General features: G+C 32.9%; 1 protein-coding gene across 2 annotated transcripts in view; it reads left to right on the forward strand.

The window, feature by feature from the left end:
* The window catches only part of LOC145266711 (uncharacterized), a 44910-nt gene that overhangs the window by 7597 nt on the left and 9406 nt on the right, over positions 1-27907 (forward strand). The window contains exon 2 of one of the 2 annotated variants that reach the window (XR_013864774.1): positions 2170-4861. The exons of the other annotated variant lie outside the window; for it this stretch is intronic. The gene's annotated coding sequence lies outside the window, so the exon portion shown is untranslated. Of the gene's footprint in view, positions 1-2169; positions 4862-27907 lie in introns of those variants that run through there. 2 annotated transcript variants of the gene reach the window in all.

Consider the following 27907-nt stretch of genomic DNA (forward strand, 5'->3'; position numbering starts at 1 on the left):
CGTAATAGAGCAGAGCAGCTATTCTAAGAGGCACATTCTATGTATGAAGGGCGTTTAACATGCCAATCTGAAAATGTTTTATGCTCATATAAAAACATAGCTGAATAACCAAATGACTGTGCTCAGAAACGTAGATGACAAGATTATTATCAACACCTTCTAGCATCAATGATTTCCTCAATGTATCACATTGATGACATAAAAAGAGATCCACCACCGATATCTAAAACAGACATCCTATAGTAGTTATAAATAAAATAAAGACTTATTTTTTCTCCCAAATCAATATCCTTGCTAAGCGATTTGGCCACACACTGACCAATCAGCTTGCAGGATGTATTGATTTCATTTGTCCAATGAGGAAATTCTTCAGCCCCTTTAGAAACCACAATCAGAGCATAGAGAACTCAGGAAACATCAAAGAAAGACATCCTTTCACTCTCTTCTGTCCCTTTCTGTTCCGATATGGCACTCCAGCATTGGCAATCTCTGCCTGAAGATAACTGCCAACCAACCTGTGATATATGGAAAAATCATGTTGATACACTGGTTTTCGTTGGATCATCAAAGTTAAGCAACATTCAGCCTGGTCAGTTCCAGATGAGTGACCATTCAGGAAAAGCAGGCAATGTTTGTAGGAGGATGTCGATACCTTCCTGCAAGAGCTGCAAAAACCTAACGTCATCATCTTTCCTAACGGGGATATGCATGTGACTGGGACCGCTTATGAATATAATATTCCTATGCAACTCTCTTCTTTGGTGGAAACCAGTTCACCTCACCTAGGATGAGTGCCACTTCAGTATGGTTCAGTACAGTAACCTGTGGCAACCTGGACACTGTCCAACTTTCTGCCACTGAAACAAACCTTTTTGTCGTTATTATGTCAAAACAAGGTTTGTCTTTCCTTTTTCAGTGCAGACATATTGTTCTTGGACTTTTCCAAAGCTTTTTATTCCTTTGGTCATTCCTTAAATTCATTTTTTAATAATAAAATTAACTGGATTATTCCTTCATCTGACGTTTCTAAATTTTTGAGATGATGATTGGTTATTTGTATTATTTGGATTCATCGGACTACTATTCTCATTTTGAGTGTGATTTTCACCTTGTTTCGGTCGATGTAACCTCTGACCTTCTTCAGGCGTACCTTGTCAAACTCAGGAATGTTTCGGTCAAACTCGGGAATTTGGACGGAATTTCGAACAGAACCTTTATTTACTTCATGGGTCTTGTTCTGTCAGCCATGACTGGATAGAGGTTCTAAGTAATTCGCAATTGTAATTTTCAGTCGCCCACACTGAAGATTGAACCTTCAACCTTCAGGAGATTATCACTTTTTACAATTGATTTTTCCAAGTATCTAACCACTGCACCACGGGTCCTTGCAGACACCATTTGTGCTACAAGTCCTTGCGAATTCAACAAGATACACATGAAGAAGGTCGGAGGTTACATCGACCGAAACAAGGTGAAAATCACACTCAAGATGAGAACAGTAGTCCGATGAATCCAAATAATACGTATTCCTTCATCATTGTACATTCTGTGTATGGTTGTATTTCCATGTAGTCGAGTGCCTCAGTTTTGTTTCTCTTGTATGTTAATGACTTCCCAGATAAATTGACTGAAAAATTTGTACGCTTTGTGGACAACATGAAACTGATAGCAACTAGACGTAATTATGATCCACTTCAGGATAATCTGAACAAAGTTTGGTTCTGTTCTTTAAGCTGGGATTTATTGCTAGACTCTACAAAACGCAGTCATCTTTCTATCTGCTCTCCACCTACCACCCTTTCTGACCATCGGTTTTCCACCTCAAACACTCAATATCGTCACGAATGTGAAGGGCTTTGATATGATCCTTAACGTCATCAAACTAACGCATCATTGTATGAAGGTAACAAACAAAGCCGGACAAATTTTCTACCTGATTCAGAGACGCTTTCTAAACCTAATGGCAGACACTTCCTGTCCTCTATACATAACTCTGGTATGGCCTATTCTTGAATATGCTATCCAAGCAACAGGTGAATGGCTACCTTTCCACATAGGAGAATGCATGTAGTGGAGTGTTTCAATAATCTGTCTCCTGCCCAGTTCTATTTCTCCTTTTTATGAATGATCTGCAAGATTACTGAACTAAAAAGGTACTACTCTTTGCAGATGATGTAAAGCTGGTATCACCTAGAAGCGACTATGATCGATTTCAAGATAATCTCAACAGAATTTGGTTCTGATGTTCAAGCTGGGATTTACTTCTGAACACTGCCTTCTTGACCATTCGGTTTTTCATTTCAGCCACTCAACATCGTCATTAATTGTTATAAAGTAAGTTTACTCATTTCAGAAATAATGGACTTATCTATTGGCAATAATGTTGCATTTAAACGTGGGGTGGGGTTGTTATTAGTGGCAGTTATGACCCCAGAATAATGATGTGTACTTCTGTAATATATTTTTGTTAGTACGCTTTGTGTTAATTATACCACTGTGTTTGTCGTGATTATTTCCGGTCTACAAGGTTACACCACTAATGCAAAGGACCTTGGTACAGTTATGGATAATTCCTTGAAATCAACAACAATGCCAGCCAGGCTCTTTATCTAATCTGAAGATCCTTTCTAACCCAAATAGCAGACGCTTTCCATTCATATTCATAATCCTGGTACGGTGCATTCTCGAATATGCCAAGTAACAAATCTCTATTTTCAAAAAGATATTGTACACCTGGAGCATATTCAACAATTGCTAACCAACATAATGATGGGATTCTTCATGCTTATCTATAAGAATGGCTTCAAGTGTATCCTCACTTGAGGAGAGAAGGATGTAAAAGGATCTGATTCTGGCATCGAGCATCATAAACAGGAATGTAAATTTACCTTTAGAGGAATTTTTCACTTCAACACCTGCAGAAGATGTACACTTGTGGCTTTCATCTCAGTAAAAATGAACGCAGCATTCTCTGTCTGACACTTTGTCATCTTTTTCTGTTCAGTGAGATGTTTGTATGCCTTGTTACAAGTATGGCAGGATTACTGTTTTAGATTTTGAAAAATACACAAAAAGTAAAAATAAATTTTCTTCACTTTTTTTTAAAAAGATAAAAATCTAAAAGTTACTCATTCATGCTTTTCTGGGATGACGAAAGACACACAGCAAGAATAAATGTCCCCTAAAAGCTACTATAGTAGTCCCGGTTGACGGTACATCTAAAAAATGTGCCATTGTCTATATCTCATACAAGCCAAGATGCACAAATAACATAACCCGTTTATTAATCGGTTAAAACGATCAAACTCCGGGCAACGTCAAGTACTCTTGCTATCGAAAGCTAAAAAAAAAAAAATGGTTTATTATTCTTAAACAGGACAAAAAATGAAAACGTTATTTTTTTTTTCTTGCTAATCAGTTGAACGAAAAAGGAAAAGGAAGAGGTAGAAGAAATGAGATTGAAAACACAAAAAAATTTGGAGAGAAAAGGAGAGAAGTATAGGGAGGATGTATGGAGAGATAAAAACAAGGATGAGTGAGATATGAAGAGATAGTAAGAAGAGAATTAAAGAGAGGGTAAGAGGTAGAGGAAATGAGAAGGGAGAGAGGGAGTGGCAGGGAAATAGAAGGGATATGAAAATAGATAAAGAAAATTCAAGGTGATAAAAGGAGAGAGAGAAGCAGAAGAGATGGTTAAAGAGAAAGAGAGAGGAATACATAGTGAGAAGAAGAAGAAGAAGAAGAAGAAGAAGAAGAAGAAGAAGAAGAAGAAGAAGAAGAAGACTATAGGAAGAGAACAGGAGGAAGGGGAAGGTAAGTGAGAGGAAGGTAGAGCAAAAACTAAAGAGAGAAAAGAAGGGAAAGTAAAAAAATGCGAGACAAGTGATAAAGAAGAAGATATAAAAAGGCAGAAGAGGAAGATAGGAAGAGAGAGGGGAAGACATGGAGATAAATAGAGAAAGCGATAAAAGAAAAAAGAGAAAAAAGATAGAAAGGGAAAGAAAAAGAGAACATCGAGAAAATTTATATATCTATAATATAAAGTTGAACATCTGTGTGTGTGTGTGTGTGTGTGTGTGTGTGTGTGTGTGTGTGTGTGTGTGTGTGTGGTCACGAATAGGCTCCTATATGGTTGACTATTTTAAAAACTGATTACATATAATAATAGAAGATGTATCGAGGATCAGGAATGGGTAGGTTTGATCTGGCAGAACGGTGGTTCATTAAAATTGTGGAGTCTGCGTTCGCGCCTGGCCCCCAACATATGGAAATAAAAAAATGAAAAAAAAACGTTTACAAGTGTTTTTGATATAGATGAACATAAGAATATTTTGATAGGGATGGTATGATAAAATTGTGGGGTCTGCGTTCGCGCCTGTACTCCATGGAAATATTGCACAAACTTTAACAAAGACTTTTCATATCTATTTGCGTAAGTATACTTTGATAATTATGTTTCAGTTAGAAGAAATATGGTATAATAAAATTATGGGGTGTTCAGTCGCGTCTGACCTCCATAAAATGTAAATATGTCACAAAGTTTAACAAGGTTTTTTAAAAGGGGTGAGGGTCCACAATAACACCTTAACTTTAATCTTAATTCACGTTAGCTTTTATTTATTTTTTTTAGTTGAATCATATTGTGTCGAATAAATTCACCTCATAAATTCACCTCATAAATTCACGTTCTTATTAAAGTGAAAGCCAAAAAAAAAGTCAGAACTTTAGACAATTCCCGACACAAATTTTGCACAACTCTATTTTTTTCCTTCTCCAATCGCACGTGGCACTCTTTCGAAAATAGATAAATAGATAAATAATAAAAAATAAGAACGTTACTTGTTATTGTGTCAAAAGAAGGAAAAAATGCTGCTCACGTGATTACATGTCTTTTTAAAGACATTTGCATAACCTTTTTATTTTTATTTATATATCTGTTTAAGCTTTTTTGTCAGTGTACTAGAAGGAATTCAGTTGATTACAACACTTTCTGCGTGTTCTTTACATTACAATAATACAACCCTGAATCCGATGGCGCAATACTACACCGTTCAATACTGTAAAACTGAAACGAAACTGTTCTACTTGAAAAGGGCGCCATTTTCTTCTTATTCATGTTTATATCGATTCTTTGCTTTAAAAAAACTAAAGTAATTACGTGTTTACTTTTTTAATGTCCCATTTTGATGTTTCGGATTATTTTACTAAAGTAAGTAAAGCTTCATTATTTTTCCAAACTGTTTTGTTTTCTTTGTTTTTCGATATTTTGTCGATATTATTTATTAAGAGTGTTTAGCAGAAAAGCCAACAAACGACTACCCGAAAAAATAAATATGCAAGAAATAAATGTTACCATAGTCAATAAAAGTTCAGTTCATGTTTTTTTGTTTTGTTTTGAAATAGTTTCTAATGCTCTTTACTTGAAATAATTTCAGCGAACCGAAATTAAAACGAAATTTTTATATAAACTACACATGCCATAATCGAATATTCTTCAAGCACAAAATAACGGAAACCATTAAAATATGTTTATAAATATTCCTTACGTTGACAGAACTCTTTTAAATTGTTAACACAGAATGCTCAGGTGCCCCTCCTTCAAATTGAAAACGGGGGTCTCCATTTCAAAGTCGCTGCCATTTTGATTTTTTTTTAACCGGTTCGTGAATTAAAAAAAAAATTGTTTACAAACTACTTAAAAATACAAACCAATGAACTTTTCTACCATAAAAGTAACTTTTATTGACTATGGTAACATTTCTTTCTTGTATATTTATATTATTATATATATATAACATTTTCTCTTTGTAAGGAAACATCATTTTGTTGGTCACTCTTGGCTACGAATGGAAACAAAGTTGATATAAAAAATATATTTTCGCAAAAATTATCTTTACTTTCATTATATTTTGCTTAGAGTAAAATTGTTGAGTATCAAAACCTATCTCTTTACAACCTCCTCCTTTTCATAACCTATCATACTTTCATCAATCACAGTCCATTTTCTGTAGGCTGTTTTTTAACCCAGTCAACGACGGGTATTCTGCTAGTATATATATATATATATATATATATATATATATATATATATATATATATATATATAGAGAGAGAGAGAGAGAGAGAGAGAGAGAGAGAGGGCGGGGGAGAGAAAGCAGAGAATGAGAAAAAAGGAGAGAAATCAGGAGGAAGAGAACAAAATTAACAAATCAAACAATATCCGCGTTTAGTGACGGGTATTTCGATTGAATCTTGATAGACCGACGAAAAGGGTATTTCAAAGTATAGCATGACAGATCAGAGAAAATCCTATTTCGATTCAACACGTGATAAACAAACCAACCAATCCACACCAACCAACCGACAAAGCCTATTCTAGAGCTACGAGGATGCATTAAAAATAAGAGGGGAGTATTTTTGAAAGGAAAAAATCTCAGAACAAGAAAGGTATTTTTGTTTTATATAAACATTTAAGAATTATATGTTTTTTGTTTGTTTGTTTGTTTTTTGTTTTTTGTTTTTTTGTTTTTTTGTTTTTTTGTCCTTGTAATTCAAAATCTAATATCTGTGTGCGTTAAGACTCGTGGAATAATTTCTGTTTCGCTTTTCCAATAAAAACGATTCTTCTAAATCCTTTCAGTCTTGAGAGAATGGATAACTCCCGTAATGTTGGCCTGCGTGGGTAGTCTATAGATTGCACAATTTCAAGCGTCACAGACAGCATTGCTTGAGTTCAAATGATAGAGAGAGAGAGAGAGAGAGAGAGAGAGAGAGAGAGAGAGAGAGAGAGAGAGAGAGAGAGGTCCAAGTTACGTGGAATGCCGAGATAAGCAAAGACAAGTGTTATTTTAAAATTTTCTTTCTCCCCGATTTGTTTCCAAATCAAGGGTTGAATTGGGTCTTCCCTACTATTTAATCTATAGCTCAATATATATATATATATATATATATATATATATATATATATATATATATATATATATATATATATATGTATGTATATATATATATATATATATATATATGTACTAGCAGGTCAGTCCGGCTTTGCTTGAGCCCTAGGTATTGTTCATAACTTTATGTACATATGTATATATATATATTAAAAAGTTTGACCCATGTCCAGGTAACCTACATCTAAAATTTCAAGTGTTTAGACCCAAAATTGGCGGAGGAGTTTGATAGAGTCTGCAAAGATCAACTCTTTCAACTTTGACCTCTTGGCAGCTAAATTTTCGCCCCAAAATTGATTAAAAAGCTTGCTGCATGTCTGAATACCCTTTATGTAAGATTTCAAATGTTTAGACCCAAATTCTTCTGAATAGTTTTCTAGAAATGGCAAAAGTCAAATCTTTTGGACTTTGACCCCTTGGCGGCCAAATTTTCGGTCAAAAAACGATTAAAAAGCTTGCCCTGTGTCTGAATACAGTTTATGTAAAATTTCAAATGTTTAAACACAAAAATTGGCTGAGTAATTTCGTAGAGACAGCAGAGGTCAATTTTTTTTTTAACTTTGACCCCAATTTTGACCCTTTAACATTTATTGTTTTGGGCTCAAATCAAATTAAAAAGTTTGATCCATGTCTAAGTAAAGCATCAAAAATTTTAAGACCTAAAATTGGTGGAGAAGTTTAGTAGAGTTTTCAAAGGTCAAATCATTGAACTTTGACCCTTTGACAGGATAATTTCTGGCCAAAGACTGATCAAAAAGATTTTCCCAGATCTCAATACCCCTTATGTTAAATCTCAAGTCTGTGGACTGAAAATGAACAAAGTAATTTAATAGGGAAATGTACACACACACAGACAATTTCACTTTTATAGATATACTAGCAGTTTGGCCCAGCTTTGCTTGGGCCCTATGTAATATTCATACTTTTATGTATATATATATATATATATATATATATATATATATATATTAAAATGTTTGACTCATGTCCAGGTAATCTACATTTAAAATTTCAAGTGTTTAGACCCAAAATTAGCGGAGGAGTTTGCTAGAGTTTGCAAAGGTCAACTCTTTCAACTTTGACCTCTTGGCAGCTAAATTTTCGCCCAAAAACTGATTAAAAAACTTGCTGCATGTCTGAATACCCTTTACGTAAAATTTCAAATATTTAAACCCAAAATTGGCTGAATAGTTGCTAGAGACCACAAAGGTAAAATTTTTGGAACTTTGACCTCTTGGTAGCCAAATTTTCGACCAAAAACGATTAAAAAGCTTGCCCTATGTCTGAATACACTTTATGTAAAATTTCAAATGTTTAACCCAAAAATTGACTGAGAGGTCAAATTCTTTTTTAAACTTTAACCCCAATTCTGACCGTTTAAAATTTATTGTTTTGGGCTCAAATCAAATTAAAAAGTTTGATCTATGTCCAAGTAACCTACATCTAAAATTTCAAGTGTTTAGACCTAAAATTGGTGGAGGAGTTTGGTAGAATTTTCAAAGGTCAAATCATTGAACTTTGACTCCTTGACAGGCAAATTTCTGGCCAAAGACCGATCAAAAAGATTTTTTCAAACCTAAATATTCCTTACGTAAGATCTGGAGTCTGTAGACTGAAAATTTGGTAGGGAAATGTACACACCGACAGATACACAAACAATTTCACTTATATATATATTAGTCCTCGCGCGAAAGAGCAGGACACAAAATGTTTTAAATAATAATAATAATAGAATAACAATAACAAAGACTTTCGCTGGCGAGGACTACAATTGACTGTAACCAGTTATACACTCCTTTTGAAATTTTCATCTCTATTTTTTTCATTATGTACTGAATATTTGTTAATGAAACCTATATAAAATATGTTACTTATTAAGTTTTAAAGATTTTCTATTCTGAAAGAAGTTTAAAAATTTTAATCTAAAAACGTTATTTTAAAGTTTTTGTTAAAAAAAATCAGATTTTCTCATTATTCAAACCTGTATTTAAAGAGGGGTTGTAAAAAATGAGTTGTGGTGTGAGGAGAAATACAAACTGAAACAGAGAGAATATTTAGACCTGTAATAATAAAAAGAGGGGGTTGCAAAAATGAGTTATGGTGTGAGGAGAAATACAAACAGAAATAGAGAGAAGGAGAGTTTTAAAATATAATCTTAAAAAGATAAGATACAAGTTAGAAAAGCATTTCATCCAAGGCATGAAAATTGTTAAACTAAATATTTTTACTATAGGCTTTAAAAATAAAGGTGCAAGATTCAATTTGCAATTTATTTTTATATCAAAAAATTTTTTATAACAAAACATTTTTTAACAAAACAATTTTATAACAAAACATTTTTTTACAAAACAATTTTATAACAAAATATTTTTATAAAACATTTTTATAACAAAACATTTTTAACAAAGCAATTTTATAACAAAACATTTTTTAACAAAACAATTTTATAACAAAACATTTTTATAACAAAACATTTTTATAACAAAACATTTTTATAACAAAACAATTTTATAACAAAACATTTTTATAACAAAACATTTTTTAAGAAAACAATTTTATAACAAAATATTTTTTAAGAAAACAATTTTTATAACAAAACAATTTTTATAACAAAACATTTTTATAACAAAACAATTTTATAACAAAACAATTGTATAACAAAACATTTTTATAACAAAACAATTTTTATAACAAAACATTTTTATAACAACAAAGCAATTTTATAACAAAACATTTTTTGAACAAAACATTTTTATAACAAAACAATTTTATAACAAAACATTTTCATAACAAAAGATTTTTATAACAAAAGATTTTTATAACAAAACATTTTTATAACAAAACATTTTTATAACAAAACATTTTTTAAGAAAACACTTTTATAACAAAAACTTTTTTAAGAATATAAAATTATTTTCAATCTGTAAATGTTCATAGAGTTAAAAATGTTGAGTAAATAGTCACGAGTCAAAATGTTCATAATGTGAATAATATGTGTGTGTAAGTAATATATGTACATGAGTATTTGGCAGCGGGACATTGTGTATGTGTATTAGTTTACTTTGTCCTTTTATCGCACGTTTAGCTGTGAGTAGCAGTTTGTTTCAATTTGTCTTAGTGTCTCTACTTTGGGGGGAGGGCTTGAAACGATTTTCGTTGGTTGAAAATATTTTGAGTTAACATATTCCTGTAAAAACCTACTTGCTTTAGCAAGTGAGAAAGAAGCAAACCTAAAAAAGAGGGTAAGCAATTAGAGCCATTTGCTTTTTAGTGTTGATTCGAATCAGTTCACGGTTTTGTCACCATATATATATATATATATATATATATATATATATATATATATATATATATAACAGAAACAAAGACTGCCTAAGAACATGTTTGTAACTCTCTTTAAAATACCAAACATTTAACACATGCTTAAAACACTCAAAATGTGCGGGTAATTACTCTGAAAATACCTGACACGTGTCAGCAATTGCTCTTGAAATCTTTCTTTCTGAAATATACTCGGCATGTGAATTTCATATTGATAAATTAATAAGTTGTTGGATTTCATGACAACGATCATTGTGTCATTTGTCTTAATCTGCCACTCATAACCAGGTAGAAATGTTATTTTTATATTATCCTTAGTTATTATCGCCTGTAGTAAGGATTGAACCTCCGACCACCAGAAGACTGTCACTTAGAACTGATTGCTAATTAACATTTTTACCTGGTATATTATCAGATTGACAAGAAAGTTCTTGCAGTTTTTAACTTTTAAATTCAGGTGAACATATCTCAGCTCAAACAAAATTTATTTATCAAAATAAGCACTATCAGAATCAACACACTTGCCAATGCAAAACAAGTGTGTTTATGCGAGTAACATAAAAATCTTGCGTTCTGGTGACGATGAAGTCATTGAAGGCGTTTTTGAAATCACTTTTTGAAGCATTTCTCATGCAGAAAGTTGTTGAGATCATTGAAAAAGTGTTGGAGATGGGGGTAGATGAGGAAGAGTTTCATAGATTACTTTGTTCAACTTCTACAGGGTCGGTGTATTGTGGTGGAGGAAAATTGAGCCTTTTCTTTTGACTAATGCTGGATACTGTTGTCGAGTTTCTCATGTGTTTTATTCATTTGCTGACAGTACTTTTCCACCATAATAATTTTGCCTGCATTCAAAAACCTGTAATAGATGAGACTGGTCACAGACCACCAATCAGTCAGCATGGTCTTTTTTTAGTGTAATTATGGCTTTGAGAAATGTTCTGGAGCTTCATCAGCGTTTAACCACTCAGCTGAGCATCGCCGGTTGTTGTAAAGAACCCACTTTTCATCACAACTCACAACCCGGTCGAAAAACAGGTCGTTCTTGTTGCATAAGAAGTGAAGATGGCACTTTTGATTGTTCAATTCGTAAGACACACATTATAAAATTTTTTGTCTTTTCAATCTCTCTCAAGTGGTTGGAAATCGTTGTATACATTACATTTAATTCAGAATCAAGTTCTCAAACAGTTGTGCATGGATTGGCTTTAACTAAGGCTCTTAATTGATTGTTGTCAACAGCCGATGGTCAACTACTACGCTTATTATCTTCAAGACTGTCATCGCCGCCACAAAATTTCTTAAACCACCATTGTGCTGTGTGTTCAGTAGTGGTTCATAGGCCAAAACCTTTGTTGATAGCTGTTCCAGCAGCTTTTCAGCCTAGCTTGAATTGACATAAGAAAATGGTGCGAATTTGTTTTTTTGTTTTTTTTCCATCATTTTGAAAAGAAGACATAACTGTTTTAAAACGATTGTAATTTAAACAATTTGATAAAGCAAAAACCAATCTTTAAAACGATATATAAAGTAAAAGGTTTTCGGGAAATATCATATATATATATATATATATATATATATATATATATATATATATATATATATATATATATGTATATATATATATATATATATTTCCCCAAAACCTTTGGCCTTGATGGAATGAAGACTAAAACTTGCTGCTATGCTTTCAGATGATCTGAAATAGCAAAGGGAGACTTGATTCCAAATATTTCTCATATGTTAAATCTCCCCTCTTTTGGAAATAGAGTACGATTATGAATATCTCCAGTATCAAACAATCCTTATACACTGTGAAATTTACTTTATGTATGAAAACCAAAGAGGGGAGATATAAAATATGAGAAATATTTGGAATCAAGTCTCCCCTTGCTGTTATTTCAGATCATTGAAACCATAGCAGCAAGTTTTAGTATCTCCTCCATCAAGGCCAGAGCTTTTGGGGATATATCAGATATTTTGTAATTCGTATGCAAAACTAGGAAAACAAATGACTATGATTGAAATATTGGTAAAGGTGCAGTATCTTTCCACTCACAAAAAATCCTTTAAAATTACTGCTACCATAGGTTTCCGAGTGTGCTGAAAACGAAAACAACTGTTAAAATCCCAGGAACCGGGTAATTTCAATGATATGAATAAATTATAGTTTTAAAAAGTGGAGGATCACTCTTCTATATTAAGTTAACATAAAATAAGCACCCACCATAAGCCAAGGTGGCCATGAAGTGGGTTCTCATTTTACATTAAATTAATATAGAAAAGTGAACACCACTTGTTTAAACAATAATTTACAACCTTAAGGGCAAATATTACATAGCCCACTGCACAATTCAGGTCAGTAGTTTTCCAACATACCTTAATTTGTTAAATTCTGATCAATAGTCGCTGAGATTTCAGACTTATCAAATTGCTCCAAAAAGTGGTATAAATAGTTATATCTATAAATATGTATATACTAGCATTTCAGCCCGGCGTTGCCCGGGTGTTTGGGGGTTGATGCTGAGCAAAAAAAAAAAAAGGGTTAATTTTTTAAACTTTGACTCTTATTATGACCCCTTAACATTTATTGTTTGGTGCTCAAATCAAGTTATTAAGTTAGATCCCATGTCCAAGGAACTTATATCTAAAATTTCAATTGTTTATACCCAAAATTGTCGGAGGAGTTTGGTAGAGTTCTCAAAGGTCAAATCATTGAACTTTGACCTCTTAACAGCCAGATTTCTGGCCGAACGCCGATCACATAGATTTTCCCAAATCTCAGTACCCTGTGTATAAAATTTCGAGTCTGTAGACTAAAAATTGACGGAATTATTCTGTAGGGAAATGTACATAGAAAGACACACAGACAGACACACAAACATGTTCATTTTTATAGATATTTAGATAGATAGTAAAATTTGTTAAACAAAAATATATATGTATACATAAATATATATGGAAACAATTTTTTGTTTACTGTAAATATTTTACGCAAATATTATGCGAGTATAAGTCATGTAGAATATCTGCATGAATATAATTACACGTAATAGTTAAATCTAGATGATCATCAACTAACAAAACCGAAAAAACTAATAGGGAATTAATTAAAATTAATGTTTTAAAGAATATGCAAATTAGCTAGATCTTTTGCTAGTGAATGCATTTCCACAACCCATGTATAAGAAAATTGTATTTTCTTTTTAACTAAATAGAAAAGCGGGTTTTTAATATGAATATAAATACACACAAAAGAAAAACGAATTCATAGGAGTATATATATATATATATATATATATATATATATATATATATATATACACATATATATATATATATATATATATATATATATATATAAAGTCGTATTTTTGTTTGTTTGTTTGTTCACAATTTGGTTAATATACACAAATCAATTTCAATACTGAAAATGATTCATACACCTTTACTTCTGCATGATTTCTATACATACTATTTATTCGAAAGAAATCAATATACAAGAAGTTATCTAATTTTCATATTATATTAAAGAAAATCTGTTTTATTAATTAGTTCTAGATTTTTAATGGAATTAGTCATAGGATGTTTTAAGTATTGTGTTTAGAAATATTATATAAGATTGATTTATATTGTTTATTTTTTAATTTAATTCATTTTTAGTTATTTGTATAACCACCATCTCTTGAGGTTGAAAATGGAAGTAAGTTTTCATTTAACTTATGAGTTATTTCCCTTTAAGCTATGAGATTTTATTTCTTTGTTTTAATTTCATAGGTGAAGATGGCTATGTTTTATGCTTCTAAAAATTAAAAATATGGTAAACTTTCAGGAAAAACATAGTAACTTAGGATATTTGGTGTATTTTTAATTATATATATATATATATATATATATATATATATATATATATATATTATTTATATATATTATATATATATATATATATTATTTATTTATTTATTTATTTAATTATATATCAAACGTTCAGCAATATGTTTTTTTTCCTGGTAATGCCAAATATGTACAGCTAGTATATATATATATATATATATATATATATATATATATATATATATATATATATATATGTGTGTGTGTGTGTGTGTGTGTGTGTGTGTGTGTGTGTGTAAACATAAACAAGACATGGTGGTAAGAATACTGATGAAATATTCAAATAAGAAATTATAATTACAAAAACTCATTCATTTAAATTTTAGTATTCATGCTAACGAGTTGTTCATGTTTTTACTAATGTTTATCCTCTGATGAAAAGAGTCTATCTTTGAAAAATAAGTACAAAAAAGTCAGCTGACCGATTTCACATTCACTCCTCAAAAGCTGAATCGAAGGATATTTTTTTTTATTAAAGGGGAAAAACACTATATATACTAAAATAAAGCAATGTTATGATTTTACAGGGAACAAAACAAAAACAAAACTGCTTTATTTTAAATATATGTACTGTCCCTCGTTTTTTTGTGTTTTTGTGTTGTTTTTTTTTTTTTTTTTTTTTTTTTTTTACTAGTAGTATTAGGATATAATTGTTACTCTGCAGTGTCTTGATAGCCAACATTTCTTTTTTGAGAAATTAGGTTTTGGAGGCTTTGAATGTAGGAGTGCTTGTCTCACTTAGTTAATTTCTTTGTGTCTTGGGTTTATTCAAGGTTGCCTCCTCTGTTGGAGTTATCATATCTAAATATGGAATCGACTTGATGGTAGTGGTGAAGTTGCAACCTTTTTTTAGCACTGATTCCTTAGTGAGAGTTAGCTAACGCTTACTTTTGTTAACAATAACTTTTATTGGTGAATGGTGGACATGGAATCTTAAATCCTTAACTTTCAGATTTTCTAATTTCTTTATTTGACAAGACTTAATCTCTTTAAATTATTTCTTATAGGATATGTCCACATATTCTTAGATGCAGGTGTTATCCTCAGTTCATGACAGAAAGGGGGCAAAATCGTTTAAGACTTCGGTCTTTAATTGATGTTTTTTTTTCCACCAGCTGTTGTGGATTCTGTATTGGATGAGCTCATGTCCCACTCGTTTTCCTGGCACTGACTGTTTGTTCCAGTATTAAGCCTCGTGGCACTATCATTAATAATCTTTGCCAGTTTTTGGTGGAGTTTCTTTTATGTATTTCCATTTTTTGTATTATTTTGGGTCCATACTGAATTGATATTACATTTCTGAAACAACTATCCAGAGAGTATGATATTAGCTCCAAGAAATCTGGCCCAGACACCAAAGAATACCGCCTGAAAACTCACCACAGTTTGTTCAACATATATAAAGGGCTTGTCGGAAAAATTTCAAAGAATATAACATCAAGACAGTATTCAAGGGCGATTTGACTCTCCAGAAACAGTTTGCGTAAATCAAGCCCCTTACAGAAAAAAAAAATCATGACTAGGAACTGTATGTATAAATGTGTAAATGTGGAAAACCATACAAAGGGGAAATATGTCGTTCACTAAAAGTAAGGTTAAAAGAAAAATCGAAAAGCTGTAATATGTGAAGAGATTAAAAAGTCGGGTATGACTGATCATATATGGAAGGAAAAGGGAAACTATGTACTTTTTATGAGACGAAGTAAAAATTGTAGACAGAGAAGAACGGTGGACAGTAAGATGACTCAAAGAAGCAGCACATATGTTGGGTGGCGATCAATTACTAAGTAGACCTAGTATAGAATTTAATATTATATGGGAACTGTTAATTATAAATAATAGATAATACATATAGTAATAAGTAAAGATATATATATATATATATATATATATATATATATATATATAGTGGAAGAATAAAATTGTTGCCATAGAAAAGACGACATAATTCCATTTCCATTTGATGAAAACAGTTTCTTTTTTTTGTTGCAGACCATCTACTAGTTGGCCAGTTGTGTACAAATCCCAAGGAGCGATAGGAGCCTTCTATCATGTCTGAAAGTGACACGATGTTCAATGAGCGAGATCAGCGATGCGCCACTGTACAACTCATGCTCTCTACCCAGCTAAGTTATGACAACAGGACCATTGCAAGCACTCTCAAAACGCAAATCCAGACAGTTCAATGCTTGAGGGCACAGCTCAATAAAGTTTCCGGCCACAGTTATCGTCTTCAGTGTGGTTTCAAATGAGGGCCACATCATGCTACTTCACATCTTCGAAGTCGGCTTGAAAGTCAACACCAAAGTGTACCTGAATGTGCTGAAGGGTGTGGTGATCCCCTGGTGCATTCAGGTGACCGCTGGCAGACTTTGGGTGTTGCAGCAGAATTAGGTGCCGGCTGACAAGTCCAAAGAGACCCAGGCTTAGATTCAGAAGGAATGCTACATCTTTGTAACTTCTCTCACTGGCTTCCCTCCTCTCCTGGACTACTTCGTTATGTCATACGTTAAGAACATCATGAACATGACCTCCTATAACACCAAACCAGCCTGATTGCTGCTATCTGCTGAATATTCGCCAAGCTCCAGCCAGCGCTTGTGGAAAAGTCATGCTTTCAGTTCCGGAACTGTACCGAGGCGGTGATTGAGACTGAAGGCAACTACATTGAATAGATGCCAGCGCTACTACATAATCAAGTTATCTGAATTGATTTTTTCAATAAAAGTTTCAAAATAAAACTGTAGTGTTGTTTTCTTTAGGGTGACAAATTTATCATATATATATATATATATATATATATATATATATATATATATATATATATATATATATAAAATATAATAATCAAAAATAAATAAATAAAAACAAACCACACATAATATTTATATAATATTATATATTATTTATATATATATATTTGTTTTTATTTATTTATTTATTTATTTATTACATATCCAGCATTTTTCACTTCTTTTCTTGGCAATTTATAACTACAATGAATTGCGGTTTCACTTAATGCCTTAACTAGCAAATTCTAGCATTGCTACAAATATAATTTGCTGATTTCTTTATGCCCTATGATGAGAAGAATAACAAAAATCGTATTCTTTGAAACTCCGCAGAATAAGGACTTTGTTTTTTTAGAGTATTCAGTCGAACAATAAATTTTGATTCTAAAGTTCAACTTACGGTTTTAATTTTCTCTCTCTTATATATATATATACTAGCAAAAGTACCCATCATTGACTGGGTTAAAAACAGCCTACAGAAAATGGACTCTGATTTATGAAAGTATGACAAGTTATGAAAAGGAAGGGTTGTAAAGAGATAGCTTCGAATTTGGGGGTATCAAAACCAAAGCAAAATATGATGAAAGTAAAAATAAAATAGATAAACCCCATAATTTATTATACCATACCTGTTCACACTGAAACACTTATCACAATATTCTGTGGATCTATATTAAAAAACCTTGTTAAACTTTGTGACATATTTCCATTCTATGGAGGTCAGGTGCGAACGAACACCCCATAATTTTATTATACCATATTTCTTCAAACTGAAACATAATTATCAAAGTATACTTACGCAGATAGATATGAAAAGTCTTTATTAAAGTTTGTGCCTATTTTCATTCTATGGAGGCCAGGCGCGAACGCAGACCCCACAATTTTATTATACCATCCCTATTTAAGTTAAAACATACTTATCAAAGTATTCTTATGTACATCTATATCAAAAACACTTGTAAACGTTTTTTTTTATTTAAAAATTTTTTATTTCCATACTTTGTGGACCAGGCGCGAACGCAGGCCCCACAATTTTAATGAACCACCGTTCTGCCAGATCAAACATACCCATTCCTGTGTCTCGATACATCTTCTATTATTATATGTAACCAGTTTTTTTTTAAATAGTCAACCATATAGGAGCCTATTCGTGACCACACACACACATACACACATTCAGCTTTATACTATATATATATATATATATATATATATATAGAGAGAGAGAGAGAGAGAGAGAGAGAGAGAGAGAAAGAGAGAGAAAGAGAAGGGGGGAGGGAGAGAGATAAAATATAAATAAAATAAATTTATTTAGATAAATAAATAAATTATAAATTTATTATAAATAAATAAATTCATTAAGCAATTGAAAGTCCACTGTTTATAGTAAGCACTGTTGATATGGAAAATTTAAAATTTAATGGTTTAAAGTGCAGTGCAGATTTTTTTTAATATATGAACACATTTAATTATTAAAATTAAACTCGATATTTCGGTTCATAACAGAATCTGCCTCAGGAAAAAACAGATTTTTCTTTGTTTTTGGGGTTTTTTTTACGTACCATGGTGGTAATATTTGACACGTTTTCCTTCAGATGTTGGTGAAGTGTAGGTTCAAATGTTTGATTTTTTTTTTTTTTTTTTTACTTGGTGGTCACCGCTTATCAAGGCCCGGAAGCCAGTCGGGGATAAGGGTCATTATGTGTGCAGTAATCAATGGGATAGTATCGTAGTAATCATTAGTATTGGAGATTTGATAAAGTGTTTTTAGGGGGCGGTTCATCAGGAATTTGTTTAGATATAGTAGAAAACGTCGGTCGAGCATGTATTTGTTTAGTAAACAAAATTCTACTGTTTATAGTAAGCACTGTTGATATGGAATGCAAAATTAACTTCACTAACATCGCAAGGAAAACGTGCCAAGCATTACCACCACCATAGTATGCAAATAAAAAGAAAGAAAAATCTTTTTTCCTGATGAAGATTCTGTTGTGAATCGAAGTATTGAATTTAATTTTAATAAAAAAATGTTTTTAAAACTGTTACATTTAAAATTTAGATCACAGTGTAGTATCTGTTTAGATGCTGCACTTAACCGTTTCTGTCTTCGGTCAGTGGAGGAGAAATCCTTCATGACCGTGACGATTTTTATTTTTATTTTTGTTCCTCTCCAGAGAGCCCCTTTTTGGAGGCAGCTGGAGTTTCTCCACATTAAAAAACCGACCTTGTGTCTAACTCTGTCCTCGTGGGGAGGCAAATAAATAGTAACAATAATATTATCAGCAACATTATTATTATTATAACTATCACCATTGTTATTATTACTTTACTATATTTGTTCATTGTTATTTTGTTTCAATTATTACTATTATCATTATGAGAACGATTAATGATATTATCATTACCGTTAAAAACATTTGTTTCAGTTTCTAATCACTTATTGAAATCAATTGTATTTTTTGTCTTTTGAAATGAATACTAATACGTTGCAAAAATTGTTTAAATAAAAAATAAAAAATGCGACATTCTTCTTCCACAAAGAGTAAAAATTATTCACGTGAACTCTTTCGAACATTGTTGCCAGAAGTGAACGCTGTGCAAAATTTCTAGTGTTTTTTTCAACATCTTTCATTTTCTCTTTGATACTTGTTTTGTGAACAAGAGTGGAGAACTGCTGGAAATATAAAAAATGGCTGGTTTGATAAATTCAAGGACTGGCATCCACACTGTGATTAGGCATGGCGAAGCAGTGATTGCAAACACCAAAGCTGTGGACGAGTTTGTGCAGTGCTCCGCTTCACTAATTTCGGAAGAAGGTCATATCCCACAGCAAGTTTTTAACTGCGATAAGAAGGCAAATAATACCACGTAAAAGATTCATTACCACTGAGGAGAAAAAGCTGCCGAGTCACAAACCCATGAAGGATGGTCTAACCATAGCACTGTGTGCTAATGCTAGTGGTGACTGCAAATTAAAGCCACTGCTGGCGTATCATGCAGAGAATCCACGTGCATTTAAGATTTATAAAGTCTTAAAAGAAAGACTACAGGTGATGTGGAAGGTCAATGCAAAAGGGTGGCTGACCTGGCAGTTCTTCACTGAATCGGTGAATTTAGTGTTTGGCCATTCAGTGAAGCAATATCTTTAGGAGAATGACCTTCCCTTGAAATGTTTGTTCGTTGTAGACAATGCTCCTGTGCACCCCCACGGCCTAGAGGACGACATAATGGAAGATTTCAAGTTCATCCAGGTCCTCTTCCTCTTTACCAATACCACCCAAATCCTTCAGTCCATGGATCAGAACACGATCTCAAACTTGAAAAAAAAAAAACTGTACACTAAGCATTTGTTCCAGCAAAAATCACGGAAACACTCAAATAACCATTCGTGAGTTTTGGAAGGAACATTTCAACATTGCCATAACTCTGAAAATCATTGATGCGGGGCGTTACAAAACACACATTGAATTCTCTCTGGAAGAAATTGTGGCCTGATTGCCATCGCTAAAAGAAACTTTTAAGGGTTCTGTTTTTTTTTTTTTGTTTTTTTTTCTGATTTTTGATACCTAGTGGGAGTATACTCCTTCAAAGTTAGGAGATTCTATTTATAAACGTTGCTGCTAGGAACTGACAAATCAATTTAATTCATGTTCTGCTATCAACCAATCAGAAACCTCCACTACCACACATTCACATCCGTTATATGCCACTTTCTTCCAGTCATTGTAAATGCTTATAATAAATTTTTATTTCCTTAATGTCATCTTATTTATCTTATTACTGTGTTTTTATGTCTAATTCGGATTTGAATGTGTTTTTAGTAATCAGGAAGATGTGTTTTATAGTTAATTAGGGTTAACTTGGATAATTTTGGGAGCCAGGAAAGGTTTTCAGTTAATTTCTTATGTTCGAGATACGATAAATTCGAGATACAAGCTTCACCAGGGAACGAATTAATATCGTATGTAGAGGAGCCACTGTACTAAGGTCTTGTGTATGACATGAAAAGAAACCGGAATCTTAAGAAGATCTCTATCATTCCAATAATTATAAGAGCAACTGGACTCATGAAAAAGAATTTCAAAAACTACCTGGAAAATATACCTGGTTAATCAAGTGCAAGAGAGATCCAAACAATTGCATTTAAAGAAATGGTTAGAATCTTAAAAAGATCTCTCGGTTGGAATGGAATGTATGAAATAGCGGATGAATATTTGGCATTTGGTAGGATGCCTCATCTTTGCTTGAAAAAAATAAGAAAATAGGAAAAAAAATTGATTAAAAAAAAAGGTTAAATATATGATGATCCTGCGTATAAAATGTCTAAAGGATTTATTATCTTGAATGGAATAATTATTCTGTGGTTCTCTTTCCTAAACATGTTTAAGGTTTGGGAAGAGGGGCAGAATCTGCCTATTTCTGAGCGATTTAAAATATATGTATTTTTTCCTCAATAAATTACGCTACAAAAAATCTCATAAAAAAATTAAAAACAAGGGGAGAAACTTCACAATCAAGAAAGTAATAATTATTTCCCTTTTTTATCGCGGTTATAATTTTAATCTTAAGACGATATTTAAAATTATAAATTTAATCATGAATCATCAAGCTACTTGAAGATGTGTAAACGAGATGGATTATCAATTGAATGATTATTTTTAAGTTCATTGAAAATAACAAATGAATGAATACAATTTTATGACTCATAAGAACCGTTTATGCCAAATATTTATCCGGTTGACAAGAAAGTTCTTTTAAATTCAGATGAACATATCTCGGCTTATTAATCAAAATAACCACCACCAGAATCAACACACTTTTGCTAACGCAAAACAAGTGTAACGTTACCAGTAACGCAAAAATCTTGTGTTCTGGTGGCGGTGAAGTCGCTGAAGGTGTTTTTGATATCGTTGAGGTTTTTAAAGCATTTCTCACATAGAAAGTTGTCAAAATGCTTGAAAAAGTGGTAGTCAGTATGTGAGAGGTCTGGAGAGTATCGCGGATTAGGCAGAGTTTCCAAATTCATTCAACTTCTGCAAGGTCAGCTTAGCAACGTGTAGTGGGGCATGGTCGTGGAGGAGAATTGGGCTAATGCTGGGTGTTGTTGTTGAAGTTTTTGATGCATTTCATCTATTTGTTGATAGTACTTCCTCGTCGTAATGGTTTTGCCTGCATTAAAAATACTGTAATGGATGAAACCAGTCGCAGACTACTAAACAGTCAGCATGACCTTCTTTTGATGCAACTCTGGCTTCAGGAAGTGTCATGGAGATTCATCGGTTGTCATAAAGAACCCACTTTTCATCGCAAGTCACACCCAAGTTGAGAAACAGGTCATTTTTGTTATGTAAAAGAAGGGAAAATGACGCTTCATAACAGTGTTTCTTTTAGTTGTCATATATTTATCAAATTTTTGTCTTTACAATCTCTCTCAAGTGGTTGGAAATCGTCATACACTTTACATTTAATTAAGAAGTTCTCAAACAGTTGTGTGTGGATTGGCTTTGACTAAGGCTCTTAATTGATCGTTTGTCAATATCTGATGGTTGATCACTACACTTATCATCTTCAAGACTTTCGTTGTCGCCACGAAATTTCTTAAACCACCATTGTGCTGTGCGGTTAGTAATGGTTCCTGGGCCAAATGCTTCATTGATATCGTGAACTGTTTCAGCAGCTTTTGGCCTAGCTTGAATTGAAATTTTAAAAAATTGAGCAAATTCTCTTTTTTTTTTCATCTTGTATTCAATGTTCTGAAAAGAAGACAAAATTGTTTGAAAACGATTGTAATTTAAACGATTGTAATTTAAACGATTGTAATTTAAACGATTGTAATTTAAAACGATTGTAATTTAAACGATTGTAATTTAAACGATTGTAATTTAAAACGATTGTAATTTAAACGATTGTAATTTAAACGATTGTAATTTAAAACGATTGTAATTTAAACGATTGTAATTTAAACGATTGTAATTTAAACGATTGAAAATTAAAACGATTGTAATTTAAACGATTGTAATTTAAAACGATTTTAATTTAAACGATTGTAATTTAAAACGATTTTAATTTAAACGATTGTAATTTAAAACGATTGTAATTTAAACGATTGTAATTTAAAACGATTGTAATTTAAACGATTGTAATTTAAAACGATTTTAATTTAAACGATTGTAATTTAAAACGATTGTAATTTAAAACGATTTTAATTTAAATGATTGTAATTTAAAGCGATTGTAATGTAAACGATTGTAATTTAAAACGATTTTAATTTAAACGATTGTAATTTAAAACGATTGTAATTTAAACGATTGTAATTTAAAACGATTTTAATTTAAACGATTGTAATTTAAACGATTGTAATTTAAAACGATTTTAATTTAAACGATTGTAATTTAAAACGATTTTAATTTAAACGATTGTAATTTAAAACGATTGTAATTTAAACGATTGTAATTTAAAACGATTTTAATTTAAACGATTTTAATTTAAACGATTGTAATTTAAACGATTTTTAGATTAGAGCAAAAAACGCTCTTTAAAGTGATATATAAAGGAAAGGTATTATAACGAAAACTTATTTGAAAATTTATCATTTAAAATTAAAATTTCCGCAAGAACCTTCTTGTCAAACTAATATTAGTATTAGATCAGAAGAGGATCATAGTTCCTTTCCCAAGGAAGCAATCCAGAGAATGCTGAAGGCCTCGTTCTCGGTCATTTTTGTACCCTTTCAGAGTGCATACCTCTACTCCCCCACCTCACGTATAACCTTTCTGCACTAGAAAACAAGTAAATATTGTTCCAGTAATTTACCAGGCTTCAAAATTTATTTCAGGGACATTTTACCTCAACACTAAAGTCAACAGTCTTGGACATTTTTTAAATGACTTTTTCCCTGTTGGCTGTGGTATGCCTTGTCCTGTACAGTTCTAGGAGGTCCATTCTCCCAGACTTTCCCTTCGAGAAGAGGTTAGTTTATTGCTTATCGCCTGCGGAGTCCTTACTAGGGAATGCCAACATGACTGCCCAGACATTTTTTGCAGGCCATAATGCTCTTTCCCTAGGACATTGACTCTTCAAACCCACTTTCCAACATTTGAATCACATCCTCCTACCATGGAAGGGAAATAAATAATTTCAATAAATAAAGTCTATATAAATGCAATCAAATCTTTATGAACTGTTTTTAATCAACTTGGATTTGTACTTATTTTATTGTTTTGATCTTTTTTTTCACTAAAATATGGATTAATAATAAAACAATAAGTTGTTTATAAAGGATACATAAACCCACCGAAGCCCGATTCACTAGAAATTACCATTTTTTTTGGTTAAAGAAAATGTGGCATTTGCAATATATAATTGCAAAACTATGGATTGATTCATTTTAGGTGATTGTTGTATTGTGTTTCGTATGGATACGAAACTTCCAAATAGCACTCTTCCTGACAAAGCGCTAGCTCTGTATACTACTCCAGTAGTGTCCGCCATTTTACTTTATAGTGTTGATGTCGGACCCGATGTATCGTTCTTTTGTGCTAATAAAAACCTTATTTAAATGGTATACAGTATTTGTTTTACTTACAACAATTTGAATCACCAATTAAATATTGAATATCTGATGAATATTGCGTAACAAAATCCACCTACCGTAATTCTCTCCGAGTATATTTCCCCGAAAAAGATGATGCAAGGGAAGCAATCAAAGGTTTGTGATCAGTGAAAATAGTGAATTGTCTCCCTTGCAACATGAAGCAGAATGTTTTTCTGCTAAATACATAGAGAGTAATTCGCATCCAAAAACACTTTATTTACGATGGGAAGTGCTCAGCTTAGCGTAAAAGAAGGAAAGTGGTCGCACTTGATCATCCACTGATGGATTACAGCTTCAATAGCACCATCAGAAGTGTCAATTGAAAGAAAAAGCTTGACTGTTGGAGTTAATGAAAGAAAGTTTTGTAAAATGTGCCAGGGCTGTTTTAGAAGCATGAAAAGATGCCAGGACTTGGTCTGTGGGAGACAGCGACTCGGCAAGCTCAGGTGATGTGAACAGAATAAAACGACGGTAGTAGTTAACAAGTAACGACATAGTTGATACAAAGGGCAGAGCGGTAGCTCTAGATATATCTAAGGCTTTTGACAGGGTATGGCATGAGGGTCTCCTCAGGAAGATTAGATCATACGGTATCACCGGTAGAATACTTAACATAATTAAATCCTTCTTAGATAAGAGAAAAATCCAGGTTGTCCTCGACGGTCGTACATCTAAACAATATGATATAAATGCGGGAGTGCCCCAGAGATCTATCCTTGGACCTCTACTGTTCCTGATATTCATAAATGACCTCCCCGACAAAATTGCCTCTGAGATGGGTATATATGCTGATGACACCACACTCTATAGCAGGCATGACAGGAAAACAAATGAACATATATCTAAAGTAATGGCAGAAACACTAGAGGATGACCTCCAATCAGTAGTGGAATGGGGACAAAAATGGATGGTTACGTTCAATGCCGCCAAGACTAAACTGGTTTCATTCAATAATTACAAGAAACCTTCTCTACCACCTATAGCAATGCCCAACGACTCTTTATCTGAGAGTACGTCTTTCAAGCTCCTTGGCCTAACGTTCACAGGAAACATGAGTTTGAACAATTACATCGAGGGCATTGCCAGGGCCGCTGCGAGGAAGGTAGGCTCTCTCTACCGTGCTAGAAAACTACTAACACCCGAAAGTATCCTGTACCTCTATAAGGTCACCATTCGCCCATGTATGGAGTATTGCTGTCATATTTGGGCTGGTGCATCGGCTACTAGTCTCTCGCTCCTTGACAGGGTTCAAAAGAGAGTCGCAAATCTGATAGGCGCTAAACGGCATCTAAGCTTCAGCCTCTGTCCCATCGACGAAACGTTGCATCCCTCTGACTGTTCTACAAGTATTTTAATGGTTAATGCTCTGATGAACTGCAAGCACTTGTGCCCCCACGACGTGAACACCCTCGACAGACCCGACAAGCTGCAAAATCCCACCCCCACACTGTAGAGATCCCTAGATGTAAAAGATCTTTCTACTCCAGTAGTTTCTTCCCCAGAACTGCTAGACTTTGGAATTCCATTCCAGGTCACTGCTTCCCCAACTGTACTGACATGCATAAGTTCAAGTGCAACGTGGACCAACATCTTGCTGCCCAAATCCCTACATAGTACTCCAGTAGATGTTTCCCCTGATTGTAGCCACCTACACCAAAGTGGCAATGTGCCTTGTTTGAGGTGAAAATGTAATAAAAAAAATTTTTAAAAAAGAGTTGGGTACAGGAAAATCTTGAATTGCTTGCACTTTCAATGGCAAGGGCATAAATCCAGATTTATCGACTCAGTGTCCGAGGAAATCAAGAGAATGAACGCCGGAATTCGGACTTTGCGACATTGATTTTTAATCTGAAGGATTGTAAGCGCTGGACAACCTCAGTCACATGAGCCAAATGTTCTTCCTGAGAAGAACTTGCAATAAGTATATCGTCAATGTACACCAAAACAGAAGGATCAAGAAAACTTTGGAAAACCTCGGCTGCATCACGTAATCTAAAAAGTAGATGTGTGAATTCATACAGTTTTAAAAAAATACAAATCATTGTTTTGAGAAAATCTTCTTCAGCACCGGGTATTTGGTTTTATGCATGTGATATGGTGATGAACATGATGTGATATGATGATGAACATGATGTGATATGGTGATGAAAATGATGTGATATGGTGATGAACATGTTGTGATATGGTGATAAACATGATGTGATATGGTGATGAACATGATGTGATATGGTGATGAATATGATGTGATACGGTGATGAGCATGATGTGATACGATGATGAACATGATGTGATATGATGATGAACATGTGGTGATATGATGATGAACATGATGTGATATGGTGATGAACATGATGTGATATGATGATGAACATGTGGTGATATGATGATGAACATGATGTGATATGATGATGAACATGATGTGATATGGTGATGAACATGATGTGATATGGTGATGAACATGATGTGATATGGTGATGAACATGATGTGATATGGTGATGAACATGATGTGATACGGTGATGAGCATGATGTGATACGATGATGAACATGATGTGATATGATGATGAACATGATATGATATGATGATGAACATGATGTGATATGGTGATAAACATGATGTGATATGGTGATGAACATGATGTGATATGGTGATAAACATGTTGTGATATGATGAACATGATGTGATATGATGATGAACATGATGTGATATGGTGATGAATATGATGTGATACGGTGATGAGCATGATGTGATACGATGATGAACATGATGTGATATGATGATGAACATGTGGTGATATGATGATGAACATGATGTGATATGGTGATGAACATGATGTGATATGATGATGAACATGTGGTGATATGGTGATGAACATGATGTGATATGATGATGAACATGTGGTGATATGATGATGAACATGATGTGATATGGTGATGAACATGATGTGATACGGTGATGAACAAGTTGTGATATGGTGATGAACATGATGTGATATGGTGATGAACATGATGTGATATGGTGATAAACATGTTGTGATATGATGAACATGATGTGATATGATGATGAACATGTGGTGATATGATGATGAACATGATGTGATATGGTGATGAACATGATGTGATATGGTGATGAACATGATGTGATATGGTGATAAACATGATGTGATATGGTGATAAACATGTTGTGATATGATGAACATGATGTGATATGATGATGAACATGTGGTGATATGATGATGAACATGATGTGATATGGTGATGAACATGATGTGATATGGTGATGAACATGATGTGATATGGTGATGAACATGATGTGATATGATGATGAACATGATGTGATATGGTGATAAACAT

This window comes from Euprymna scolopes, chromosome 41 (genome assembly GCF_053919585.1).
Source record: "Euprymna scolopes isolate OS-2025 chromosome 41, ASM5391958v1, whole genome shotgun sequence".
Lineage (NCBI taxonomy): Eukaryota > Metazoa > Mollusca > Cephalopoda > Sepiida > Sepiolidae > Euprymna > Euprymna scolopes.